This window comes from Crocodylus porosus, unplaced genomic scaffold, assembly GCF_001723895.1.
Source record: "Crocodylus porosus isolate Cpor-Errol unplaced genomic scaffold, CroPor_comp1, whole genome shotgun sequence".
Lineage (NCBI taxonomy): Eukaryota > Metazoa > Chordata > Crocodylia > Crocodylidae > Crocodylus > Crocodylus porosus.
Window position 1 is genome coordinate 79,533,132 of NW_017728886.1, and position 12,236 is coordinate 79,545,367.

Below are 12,236 nucleotides of genomic sequence, written 5' to 3' on the forward strand. Positions count from 1 at the left end.
AACCACCCTTTCCCTTACGTCATAATTTTTCTGGAAGAGGGCCCCAAAACTTGACTTATCACGGGGTCACGATGCAAAAAGAAAAATCATAGGTTTAGATATTAAATTAAGAGATTGGGAAACAAAACTCCAGGGCTCTCTATTTTTTACTTTACCAATGACTCGCTGTGTACCACCAAATAAGTCACTTGACCTTTCTGTACATCAGGTTACCCATCTGTAATAAGTATTGTCTATACATCATAAGCAGCACCGTAAAGTTTAAGGCAAAATTCTGGATAAGTAAGATGCAGCAAGCAACATTTATGCATTTACTTAGTAGGACTGTAACCTGGCACTCAATCAGGACTTGATTAAGAGAACATGCACCTTCCCCCCACACCCTGCCAGCTTCTGCATCATGAACCAGAGGGAGCATAGAGTGCTGACTTGGGCAGATGGTCAGGCTCTTTAAATTCCCACTCATATTGTGATGTGCAGCAGGCATAAAACAGAACACTAACTTAATCTCTGTTTTAAATGAGAAGGCAAACTCAGCCATTTTCCCCCGCTCTCAAAACATCCTTCTCCTGCAACAGTAGAAAGGCAGACCTTGAATTGCACATACATTTAGCATCCTTCTTATAGTCTCTTACTTTACTCCTAAGAGTTGGAATTTTGAGATGAAAAACAAATAAGCTCTATATACCAAATCAGCTTTAAAACTTGGCTTCCAACAGTTGCCATACTATGCTATCTGAGATACCATGTGATTTTTATACAAGTTAAATAAAACAGTTGTGGTACTGCAGATGCCATAGTGCCATAACGCTTGGAAAAATGTCATTTTTTTAATGACTATTATGAATGTAAAGTATATAAAAGTAAAGTAAATGTAAAGTATGTTATTGTAGCTTGCACTACTTCACAGATTCACCAAAGTTTAGGGCTGGAAGCGACCTTATCAGATCATCCGGTCCAGCCCCCACTTCTGGGCAGGAAAGACCGTTGGGGTCAAATGACCCCAGCAAGGTATGCATCCAGTCTCCTTTTGAAGATCTCCAGGGTAGGTGCCTGCACCACCCCTGCTGGGAGTCTATTACAGAGTCTAGCCACACAAACCATAAAGAAGATTTCCCTTATATCTTGCCTGAAACCTCCTTCTAGGAGTTTATGACTGCTGTTCCTGGTTTTTCCCTGGGGCACTTTGGTGAATAGCTGTTCGCCTAGCCCCTGATGCTCACCCCTGATATATTTGTAAGCTGCCACCAAATCCCCGCAAAGTCTTCTCTTTTCCAGGCTGAACAGTCCCATGTCTGTCAGCCTTTCCTTACATGGCTTGCTCTTCAGGCCTCTAATCATACAAGTGACTCTTCTCTGGATTCTCTCAATCTTCTCCACGTCCTTCTTGAAATGTGGTGTAACTGGATGCAGTACTCCAGCTGCGGCCTCACCAATGCCAAGAAGAGCGGGAGAATAGCTCCTTAGTTTTCCTTGAGATGCATCGGTTAATGCATGCAAGTGTATTGTTTATTCTGCTAACAGTAGCATCACACTGGTGGCTCATATTCATTTTATGGTCAGTTATGACCTCAAGGTCCCTTTTGAATGTGGTGCTAGCTAGCATAGCACCACCGAGCCTGTAGGTTGGCTGCAGATTTTTCCTCCCCAGATGGAGCACTTTACAATTCTCAGTGTTGAACAGCATCTGGTTCTGGTCCGCCCATCTAACTAATCTGTCTAGGCCCTCCTGGATCATCAGCCTACCCTCACGTGTGGCCGCACTTCCCCACAGCTCTGTGTCAATGGCAAACTTTGGCAGTGTGCTTTTCATCCCCAAATCCAGATCATTGATGAAGATGCTGAAAAAGCACTGGTCCAAGCACCAAACCCTGGGGCACCCCACTGGCTATCTTCGGCCAGGTCGACACAGATTTGGCTATTAGTACCGTCTGGGTAGAACCCTGCAGCCAGTTTCTCACCCATCTGAGCACTGAAGTGTTGAGCCTGTAGTCCCCTAGTTTTATTTTGAAAGCCTCATGGGACACCAAGTCAAAGGCCTTCCTAGAGTCTAAGTAAATGACATTGACTTCATCTCCCTTATCCAGGTAGTGAGTAACCTGGTCATAGAAGGAGACAAGGTTAATCAGACATGACCTACCCATGACAAAACTGCACTGGCTGTTGTTCAGAATTTTGCCTTCTACTAACTTCTCACATATGGGCTGAGAAATTTTTCAAGAATTTTTTCTTGGATTGAGGTCAGGATGACCAACTTGAAGTTCCCTGGGTCTTCTCTCCTCCCCTTCTGGAATATGGACACAGCACTGGCCTTCTTCCAGTCTTCTGGGGCCTCTTCCAGGTGCCACAAATTCTCAAAGAGGTTTGCCAGTGGTCTTGCAATGACTTTGGCTAGTTTGTTCAGCACTCTCAGATGAAGTTCACCCAGTCCTGCTGACTTATACGTATCCAACCTCTCTAGCTGTTCTTTCACCAGCTCTACATTGACTGTTGGTAAGTGATCATGACTACTGTGACTATTCTCTGCCATATTTGCATTCGGCAGGCTATCACTCTGAGACTGGTGGAATACAGATGCGAAGTACTCATTCAGGAGTTCAGTTTTCTTCCTGATGTCAGTGATCAGATGTCCAGATGCACTGAGCAGTGGTCCCACATTTCCACTGATTTTTCTCCTGTTGCCTGCGTACCTATAGAAGGACTTCTTATTGTCCTTAATTTCAATTGCAAACCTGAATTCGGTTACTGCCTTTGCTTTTCTAATCTGCCCCCTACAGGTGTGAGCCAATCTTATGTAGTTCTCCTTGGGGCCTATTCGTAACTTCCATTGTTGATAAGCCTTCCTTTTCTTTTTCAGAAGATCGGCCCTTATGTAACCTTTTTCACATACAGATATGGAAGTCTGTGCTCCGAGGATCATGTCCTTGAGGAACGAGCACTCTTCATCCACACTTTCCCTGCAGTCTATGATCTCACAAGGCATTACTCACTAAAGTCCTTAGCTTATTAAAGTCAGCTTTTTTAAAGTCAAGAATTTGTACCTTACTGACTGATTTCCCAGCCCTACAACAGATAGTGAAAGTGAGAGGGTCACAGTCACTGTTGCCTAGGTTCCCCTCTATCATCAGATCACTCACCAGGTCATCCCCCTTGGCCAAAACTAAATCTAAGTGCACACTTCCTCTGGTTGGACTGTATACTTCCTGAGACAGGGAGAGTTCATTAATACAAGTCAGGAATCTATGCGACTGGTAAGATATGGAACAAGTGTTCTTCCCAGGAGATGTCTTAGTAGTTAAAGTCACACATGGTACCTGATAAAGGTTCTTTCAGGGGATCTGATAAAAGTTAAAATACCTTGAAATATTTTGCCTCTGATAGCAAATATCATATTTACTCAAATACAAAATGAGGTTTTTCCCCCCAGTCAGCAGGGGGAAAAAGCCCCTCATCCTACATTCACATACAAGGACACCTCACTAAATACATTGTCCATTCACAGATTCATAGACTGTAAGGGGCTAGAAGAGACTTTGCAAAATCATTGAGGCCAGCCCCCTACACTAGGCAGAAAAGACAACTGGGGTCAAGTGAACCCAGCAAGGTGACCATCCAGTCTCCTCTTGAAGATTTCCAGGGTAGGTGATTGCACCACCTCTGGAGGGAGTTTATTCCACAGTCTGGACACCCTAACTGTGAAAAGTTTTCCCTAGTGTTAAGCCTGAAACCATCTTCCAGAACTCTGTGGCCATTACTCGTGGTTTTGCCCGCAGGTGGCCTGCTGAACAGTTGTCCACTGAGCCCTTGATGTATTCCCCTGATGTTGCTATGAAGTCCCCTCTCAGCACTTGATGTATTCCCCTGTAGTTGCTATGATGTCCCTTCTCAGCCTTCTTTTTTTTTAGGCTGAAGAGGCCCAAGTCCCTCAGCCTTTCCTCATATGGCTTGCCTTGCAAGTCTCTGATCATATAGGTGACTCTTCTCTAGACTCTCTCAAGCTTTCCCATGTCCTTGTTGAAGTGCAGCACCCAGAACTGGATGCAGTACTCCAGCTGTGGTCTCACCAGTGCGGAGTACAGCGGAAGAATCACTTGCTCAGTCTTACATAAGATGCATCAGTTGATACACGCCAGAGTATCGTTTGCCCTGCTGGCTACAGCATCACACTGATGGCTCATGTTCATACTATGATCTATTATTACCCCGAGGTCCCTTTCAGTCACGGTGCTAGTCAGTATGGCACCACCGAGCCTGTATGCTGGGGACTGTTCATCCCCAGATGGAGAACTTTACACTTCTCGATGTTGAACTTCACCTGGTTCCAATCTGCCCAACTTGTCAGCCTGTCGAGGTCCACCTGTATCTGCAGTCTATTTTCAAGTATGACTATGCTCCCCCATAACTTGGTGTCATCTGCGAACTTGGCTAGTGAGCTCTTCACCCTCACGTCCAAATCACTGATAAAGATGTTGAAAAGCAATTCCTGAGAGACGCCACCAGCCACTTCTCATAAGGATGACACAGATCCATTCATTAGAACTCTCTGGGTCCTACCCCACAGCCAGCTTCCAACCTGGCATTATGCAGAGTTCCCAGGGATGGCCATCATGCCCCTAGAGCTCCATGACCATGCCAGCTTTGCCCCGTGGGCACCTTCTAGTCTTGCCTCCCACATCTTGTTGGTTTAGATAAGATAGGTAGGCTACCCTCAAGTTGCTGTGCAGTCATGGTCCTGATGATCCCCACTAAACCCTGTAAGTTCTTAGACCCTTTGCTGAGTCCATAACCATTAACACTGGAGACAACATTCTTCCCCTTAAAGGAGGCAAGCTTCTCTCTCCATAATGTGCATCTCCTAGCCCCAGGTACTTTAGGAGCTCTTGGAGCCTGTTAGTCTTATCAGTAGCAGAACAGGCAACCAAGCATCTCTGAGTAAGTTTTCCTGCAAGAGCTCCTTCCGCCTGGCTGCTGCCAGAGAACTGACTCCTGCCAGTCCTGGCCCTGGGGCTTATATGTGCCCAGAGCCCTATCTCCTTCCAGTCAGCTGACTGGGTGCAAGTACCAGCTAATTCCCTCATTACCCTGCTGCCAGGGCAACCTGCAACTGTGAAGCACTACTTAGCTCTCAGGGCTCTCTAGCTAGGCTGCTTCTGCTCTTAAAGGAGCAGGCATACTTGAGTGCCCTGCAACACTACCCACCTAACTATTGAGCAGTTAAGCCCACAATCCTCCAATTTTCCTGTGAGAACATCATGGGATACCAGATCAAAGGCCTTTTGGAAGTCTAGGTATACAATATTAACCTCCTCTCTTATCTAGGTGGCAAGTTACCTGGTCATAGAAGATGAAATTGGTAAGACAAGACCTACCTGCAATGAAGTCATGCTGCCTGTCATTCAGAATCCTACCTTCTGCAAATGTATTTCACGTAGACTCCTTGATGAATTTTTCCAGAATTTTCCCTGGGATAGAAGTTAGGCTAACTGGCCTATAGTTGCCCATGTCCTCTCTCCTCCCCTTCTTGAAGATTGGCACAACATTGGGCCTCTTCCAGTCATCAGGGATTTTCCCCGAGCGCCACAAGTTTTGGAAGAACTTCACCAGAGGTCCTGCGATGACTTTGGCCAGCTCCTTCAGCGCTCTCAGATGAAGTTCATCTGGCCCTGGTGACTTATAAATGTCTGACTTTTCTAACTGATCATGCACCAGCTCAACTTCAACAGTAGGAAGGTGGTCATTCCCACCATTCCCATTCTGAACCCTATCTACTATGGTTTTCCCCTTAGTCTGGTGAAATACTGAAGAAAAGTAGTCATTCAAGAAGAGTTCAGTTTTCTCTTGAGTGTCAGTAATGAGGTATCCTGAATTGTTAAGCAATGGCTCCACACTTCCATTTATTTTCCTCCTATTCCCTATATACCTAAAGAAGGACTTATTATCCTTGACTTCTGTTGCTAGTTTAAATTCAGTTTTTGCCTTAGCCTTTCTGATCTGCTCCCTACAAGTGTGGGCCATTGTTATACAGTCCTCTTTGGGGACTGTCCCAAGCTTCCAGTGTTTCTATGCCTCTTTCGTTTTTTTTCAAGAGGACCATGATATCCCTATTAAGCTAGGAGGGCTTACCAACTTTTCTGCTACCTTTCCTCCACTTGAGAATGAACTTCTTTTGTGCTTCAAGGATCATGCACTCCTTTCACCTTTGGTCCCTGGTCCTGCAGTGCTTCTCCTACTATTGCCCTGAGCCTGTTGAAATTCACTTTTCTGAAGTCCAGAACTTCAACCCTACTAGCTGATTTGCCTGTCTTGCAACAGACAGTGAATATCTTTGAACTGCTGTTAAAAGTAACATATGCTCAGTAACAGAAACCAACTAAGAAGATAGTTAAATGCAACCAACACTGAGCATGACTATAAAACACATGGCCCATATTGGGAAACATGTTGATCAGAACCTACTACAAAGATAGGTTAGTGCAGAGGCGGGCAATTATTTTGGGTGCAGGGCCGCTTACCCAGTTTTGGCAGGCTGTTGAGGGTCTCATGGGTAGCCCCGCCCCTTGACAGGTGCCCCACCCCACCGGTCACCGTCTTGGGACCAATGTCCTAATGTCTTGGGACCAATCAGGGCTGTCAAGACCAGCACTGGTGGGGCCCAGAGCGGGGCACAGGCTGGCAGGGGTCTGCACAACCGGGTTGGGCTGCACCAGCAGGGAGAGGGGGAAGCTGGTCAGGCTCCATAGAACCCCTGCTAGCCAGGACTCTGTACTCCTGCTGCCTTGCTAGTGCTGGCCCCGGGACTCCAGTGTGGGCCCCATGCTCCCACACCCACTCACTCCCAGTGCCCTCCCAGCACCATGGTACAGGCGAGGGGGGGGCAGTGTGCAGCCCTGATCCCCTGCTCGCAAGCAGGAAAGGAGCTGGTGCTGAGTGCAGGGAAAAGCAGCCCCTTCCCCACCCCATGGCCTGTACTCCCTGCTGTAGCCACTCGCAGCCTGCACGGGGCTGTTCTGAGCAGGCACAGGCAGCCCCACATGGACAGCAAGCGGCTGCAGTGCGGGCCACCAGCCGTGGGATGGGCAAGGGGCCACTTTTCTCCGCACTCAGCACCAGCTTATAACCCACCCCCACTGCCAGCCTGGGCCCCACACCAGCTCCATCCTCCCCACAGGGGCTGCGTGCAGCAGCAGCAGCTGCTCAATGCAGAGTAAAGCATTCCCCCTGGGCAGTGTTTGCTGCTGCTGCCCGCCCAGAGCTCACATGCTGGGCAGCACAGAGGTTGCCCAGCCTCTAGCAGCTGCACTGAGGCCTACCACGGTATGAGCTCTGGGTGGGCAGCAGCAGCAAACACTGCCCAGGGTTGCTGCTTTTCCTCCATGCCGAGCAGCTGCTGCTGCCATGTGCAGCCCCAGTGGGTGAGCCCGGAGCCGGCACAGGTCCCAGGCTGGCACTGGGGGGTGGGTTACAAGCTGGTTCTGAGCATGGGGAAAAGCAGTCCCTCCCCTGCCCCGTGGCCGGCACCCCATGCTGCAGCCACTCACAGCCCACATGGGGCTGCCTGTGCCTGCTCAGGACAGCCCCCCGCAGGCTGTGAGAAGCTGCAGCAGGGAACACGGGCCATGGGGTGGGGGAGAGGCTGCTTTTCCCTCATGCTCAGCACCAGCTCCTTCCCTGCCCAGGGTCCTCTCCTGCCCTTTCCCACCCCCCCTTACCTGAGTTTACAGCCCCAGTACAGCCACATGGTCACAGTCCAGAAGCCCCTGTTGGGGCTTCCAGCTGGGGGGGCAGGGCCAGGCAGGCCCTGCTGTTGCAGGAGCCCTCTGGGGCTTCCCCTGGGTGTTACTGCCCCTGGCTCCTGTCATTTTTGACAGGAACCAAGAACAGACAAATATTAATTTTCTAAAGTTTTAAGGGGCCCTGTGGACCAGATAGAACGGCGTCACAGGCTGTATTTTGCCCACCCCTGGGTTAGTGCAACTCATCTGAACAAGATATCTGGTAGTACTTATTGAACAAAATCCTCCTCAGCACTGAGACTTTTCCAAGTCTTGGTGAACCATTACACTGAATACATTTTGACTTCTTCTTCACTCCCATGCTGAGCTGTGACTTTCCTTTCTCATTTCCAAAGATTCCCCCTTCTTTACCAGCCTTAAATGTCTGGCAAACATCACCAAACACGACCCCAAACAGTTCACCCAGAATCCCTGTGTTGGCCCCTCTCTCAGACTGTTGCATATGTTTAGTGTGGCCCCACCCTCCATGAGGTGAAGCCAAACCAGAATGCCCTATGCCTCATCTGCTTTAAAATATTCGGAGAATCCCAGAACTAATGACAAAAACAGGTCTCATGAATGTGGGGCTAATTAGCACATGAACCTTGGTGGGAGGTATCTGGAATACAGACACACACTGAACAGAGCTGAGCTGTGGGGTCACCATGGCTTGAAATGCTGTTGACCCTATTGGGGCCCAGAAGCAATGAACTACATGGCAAAGCATGCATCTTTTGGCTTTGGACTAATATCATGCATAGTGTTTTATGATACATAAGTAGTACAATCACTTCTTGAACTTTTGGCTCTGATCAGATGACATCTACATGGAACACATCATGGGTGAACACCAGTACACAGACTCCAACCCACCACAGCCTGGAAGCGACCGAAAGGGGACTGCCTGATGACACTCACCAATAGATCATGACTTCGAACATTTATACCTGGACTCTTCCACACCCCTCCAATAGTACTCTGCATGCTATTACTTGTATTTATATGTTCCCTTTAAAACCCACCACTCTGTAATGCAGTTTCCTTTCAGGGGACATCTTGTATCTTCTCTACCTTGCAAGCATTGCACCTCTACCTTAGCTCCTCTATCCCCCACCCCTACCCACTCCTGAGCTAAGTAGGCTACAATTTCACTACGTAACTTAGTTGCGTCTTCCCCCCACCCACCCTGTACAATGTAGTCACCCTTCCCCTGGGTCTTACTGTATCTCCCTTTCACCCCTTCAACTTACTTTTTAGCATTCACTAATAACGTTAAATCTAGACATCTCAGTTCAGATGCAGAACAATGAGACACCTCTGTGCTCATGTGGGGGGAGGAGCAAGGACCCTAAATTCTGTAGTTACTGGATCCCAGGTTGGGGAACACCTCCAAACATAGAGACAAATGGAAGAAGCTTCCCAGTGAAGGTCCTGGTGAAGAATGGACACTTGAACCAAGAAAAGCAGATTCTGGAGAGAGATGACTTCTGAGTCAAGATTATGCAAGACCTGCTCAAGGTAAACCTGAAAAACTTGCATTAACCTATTTTCCCTGCTGGGCAGCGTGGAATGTAAATTGGGCTTCAAAGATTCCAAAGTGAGACCTGATTTTTGGTGACAGCTTGAGGCAGCTGCAGGAAATCCCCAACTGAAGTTTTATTTTGTCAAGAGAAAAATGAGAAGAGAGAGGCTGATTATAATCCAAATGTGTTAAGCCCAGATAAAGGAAGAAGATGTGAGTTTTGGCTCAGAGGACACTGGAAAAATAGGGAAAGTGGAGAAAGTCCTAGACAAGTTTGAGATATGGACTGGAGCCTGGTAAACAAGGGTAATGCTGAAAAGCATGCCTGGGAATCCAAGCAAGGTGCAGCATCTCCCCCACAACACTCTCCCTGAGACCCCATAGGCATTTCATCTTCTAGCAGGGGCAGCCCAAACTCTGCCATAAATGCAGAGAGTGGAGGCACCCAATAGCACAATGAACAACTAAAATTTGTGCCAGGTGCAAGGAGAAAAATCAAGAAGCCAAGGACTGTGAACAGAGCTGGAGCTGCCATCTATGTGAGGAAGAAAGGCATGTCTCTAAAGATTGCCCCCAATCCTACACAAACATAGGAAAAAACAAAGAGGGGACTGCAGGAACCACAGCAGCCCCAGTCCCCCTGGCCCAGCCTTCCCAGGCAGTAACAGAGAACAGGGAGGCAATGGAGGTGAAGGTGAAGAGAACAGAGGAGTGATTCCAGGAAAAAGAGGGAAAGGAACCAAAGATGCCCCACTTGCCCCACTCCCACTGTCTACAACTGCTCCCTCAAGAAGCTAAATAAACTGAGAGGTTGTGAACGAAACAAGAGACAAAGAATGTGAACCTAGGCACCCCAGAAGGGAGTCTGGAAAAAACCTCAGAAGCCAGAGGGGAATTCAGTTTAGAAACAGAAACAGATTTCCAAGAGGAAGCCCCGCTGGAAACCCAGAGACAGATCAGGACAGCTGGACACAGCAGCAGGAGAGCAGGAGGACCTAAATGTCTCCTAAAACCACCCAGAAAAAAGATCTGGACCCCAGAGGGGTCCTGGAAGTGGGGTGGAGGGAAAGGCCTGAACCTGAACAAAAACCCTCAACATGCAAACAAATGTGTGATCCTCACCTTACTGCTTTCATTATGGGGATACTAATTGTCTCAATAAATGTAAGAAGCCTGCTAAAAAAAGAAAAGTAGACACAATAGAACAGTGCCTGGAGCAACTATGAATGGACATTATATGTTTCAAGAAATGTAATTTGCCCAGCTCTAAAAACTATGCTTTGTTCAAAAGACACTGGTGGCATGGTTGCTCTATGTGGAGAGGAGCAAATGACAATAGAGCAGTGAATGTTGCAATCCTTCTGAAAGGAGATAGAGTGCACTCCCTACAGCACAGAGAAATTATTGCAGGCTGGCTTCTGCAATCCGCTATTCAAACAGAAAGAGGGAAATCAGATCTCCTAAATATTTACGCACAGCTAATATGGAAGCAAGGTATACCTTCCTAGAAAACATGGCTGTGGCAATGCCCAGTACCCAGCCAGTGTTGATTGCAGGAGAGTCAAATACATCATCGGTGAGGGAGACAGAGTAAGTGGAGGCCAAGCGACAGGCCTTGACAGACCCTCCAAGCTGCTAAAACAACTGATCTCTAACTACAGCCTGGTGAGTGCAAGTAAAGGAGCCCAAAGACTTGGGAATAACTTCACTTGGGTGGACTGCACAAAGCAGACAGTCATGCCCGGGGGGGGGGGGTGGTACATAGCAAAAGCCTAATCCATGCCTATCTGCTTCTTGGACCACTGCCTTCTGACAGTGAAGGCAGAAATGGGGAGGCAGCCCAAGAGAGGTAGGGGCATGTGGAAGTTGAATGGGAGCCTCCTGGACAATGAAAAGACACAGCAGGAGTTCAGACAGTGCTACATAGGGTGAAGAACCTGTAGAGCCACCTCTGTACCCAGTGACAGATTTCTTCCAACAAGCCATCAGGAGGCAACACAAAAACTTAAACCACAAGTTGCAGAGCCTGTACAAGTAGGCAGTGTGGCGTGAGGATGTAAGGGAGGCTATGCTGGAGGTGAAAGCTTAGATCAGAGCCTGGTACAGGGAACAGGCCATAGGCCCCCTGGGTGAAGGAGGGGGAGGAGTGGTCTGTTTGCTTTGACAGGTTGAAGATGACCAGGAGGAAGGCCACGACCAGCTTGGTGGACAGAACTGGGATGAGTTGCTGGTCGAACAAAGGGATGCTAGAGAAGGCAGCAACCATCTACTCAAAGCGGTACACAGCATGCCCAGAGGACCTGGAGGGCATGCAGGAATGCTTGTACGAGCTCAGCTTGGTCCATGGGGGAAACAAGGGCCAGTAAGTGGTGAAGGAGAGGACACCAGGGGAGACCAACAACACCCTCCACAGCTTTAAGAACAGTCAGACCCCTAGGGCAGACAACCTGCTCAAGGAGTTTTACATCATCTTCTGGGACCAGGTAGACCCAAACCTGATGGAGGTGTATAGGGAGAAGCTGCAGGAGGGTCACCTGGGGGTAGGGACTCTTTTGTGCAAGATGGGGAGGGGAGGAGTTGAAGAACTGGAGACCCATAGGTTCCTGAACTTCAGCTATAAGCTGATGGCCAAAGTTTTGGCCAAGTGCTTTAAGTCTGCTATAGGGGCAATGGTCCATGAGGACCAGACACGTGGTGCTGGGGCAGCAGATCCATGGAGCTTTGCTAAAACTGGCAGATACAGGGGTAGGCAACCCCTGGCATGGGTGCTAGAGTGTGGCACTCAAAGGCATTTTTCTTAGCACACGTCCCAGGGCAGGTGGTGGGGAAGGGGCCATGACTGCACTGCCACAACAAGGATCAGGCACCTTAGAACTCTCCCACCATCTGCCCTGGCACACCAACATCTTACAAGTCAAGGTCATGGCGATGGGTGTGGGTGG

General features: G+C 48.4%; 1 protein-coding gene across 2 annotated transcripts in view; it reads right to left on the bottom strand.

Annotated features, from left to right (window-relative positions):
- ULK4 (unc-51 like kinase 4) overlaps positions 1-12,236 on the bottom strand; it is a 442,797-nt gene that overhangs the window by 366,133 nt on the left and 64,428 nt on the right. The window lies entirely within an intron of this gene.